Source organism: Arachis ipaensis, chromosome B03, assembly GCF_000816755.2.
Source record: "Arachis ipaensis cultivar K30076 chromosome B03, Araip1.1, whole genome shotgun sequence".
NCBI lineage: Eukaryota > Viridiplantae > Streptophyta > Magnoliopsida > Fabales > Fabaceae > Arachis > Arachis ipaensis.
Window position 1 is genome coordinate 37,902,177 of NC_029787.2, and position 2,085 is coordinate 37,904,261.

The window sequence follows — 2,085 nt, forward strand, 5'->3', positions numbered from 1 at the left end:
TAACCTTCCTGTGTTTTTAACCAAATTGAGGTGTAACCTAAGTAAGTATATAATTGTGTAAGCTAAGCTTTTAGATGACTTCCAGCAGAAAAAAAGATCATCATATTCCTGGGGTTGTGTATATATATATTCTGAAATGTATCCTATATTGTTGGCTTGACATTCTTAGTATCCGAATCGTTTCAATCTTGGTGGGATCTTGCATTCATGGTACGGACTGTGGAAAACACATTTGTTAGGCTTTAGAATCCACAGAGAAGGGGAAAAAAACTTTTGTTTTTAAAAAAAAATTATTAGAGAACTATCAAAATTTATTATTTTTTATTATCAGTTATTCATTAATGTTTAAAACGATTTGTGGTGAAATGATTTTTTTTTCTCTTTTAAATAAATCGAAGAGTCCGATTTGTATGTTTAAAATTTTTTCAACACTAAAATATAAATTTGACTTTCAAATTTGTAAATTTTTTTAAAAAAATTGCATCAAAAAAATAAAAATAAAAAACTACAAATCTGACTTTTAAATTTATGACATCTACACAAAAAAAATGCATTAACATTTTACATTATTTAAAAACACCACCAAAATTTTAATAATAAAAATAAGGAAAAATATAGGGTACCAACATATTATCTATTAATTTATTGTCAATAATAATTAATTATTATATTTTAAACATATATATATAAAGAGACACATCCAAAAAATATATTTATAAAGACACTTTCATTAAACATCATCATAAAAAAGACATTTTTATTAGACACATTTACAAAAACACTTCTATTAAATACAGTTATAAATAAGAGTTGGCAGAAGTGGACAGAATACTGTAACCTAGCGAGATTGTAAAAATAAAAAGCGCCTTTAGGAGGGTAACATGATTTATATTTCAGCGATAGTAACTACTAAGGGTGTGTTTGGAAAACTCGTTGGAAGAGAAGAAGCACGTTTAGACTACCAAAACTAACGTTTACAAGAAGCAACTATTTTTAGCTTCTGCGTTTTCCTAACGAGCTTTTAGCCATGGATATTAACCATTTATTTATCTTTTACCAACTTTATCCTTCATATATGTTATTATATTATTTATAAAATTCTTATTATTTCTATTTATATGAGCTCTATTTTTTTATTATTTATTATTTTTATTTTTTTTAATTATTTGTTTGATATTATACACTTTTATAATTGTGAACGATATAAAAAAATATTAAAGTAACATTTAATACTTAAAAAATATAAATATATATATATTATATAATTTATATTTTTTTATTTTTATTTAAAAATATATTTTATCTATTTTTATATGTTATTTTTATTTTAGTAAGTAAATATTAATTTTATTATAAAATTAATTAATAAGATCTATTTAAATATCTAAATTAAAATGATAGGATAATATAAAAAAAATTACTTAAGTTGAGGTCTATTTTAGTAATTTTTTATCTAAAAGTGATTTTGAATGGTATAAGCCAAACAACATTTATTTTACTATAATCAATTTTGATACAAAAACTACTAAAGATAAATCACTTTAACACAAACTTACTTTTTATCAAAATCAAGTTTGCAAAATCAATTTTATGCAAACTCCTGTTTACTAACTGTAATCCAAACACACACTAAGTACTAACTAGTAAGATCTTACTGCTGCGAATATTTCCTCCTTTTTTCAAGGAAAAAAAATTAACGATCAAATCAAAGAGCAGAATGTTATCAATTTTAGTTTGTTATAAACATCAAATAAAAATAATAAAATCTTATTCCATTCATTCCGCTTTCTATTTCCTTTTCCATTTTCTACTTTATATTGTATGGGCAAAGAATAAAGATTTATTTTGGGTTTCAAGAGATTTAGTTTACGATAAAACTAATTTTTTTAGAAAAAGTACCATCGCAACTCGCTATAAAGATTAATTTTATTTGGCAAACATCATAATAATGGAAATATATATCTTTTTATTCTTTAAACGTAAGTCTACATAAATAAATTTTTTTACCATTTTCTCCAAAAATGTCGAAAAATTTGCATGAAAAATTCAACTAAAATGTGTTATAAGAATATATAGTAAAAGTAT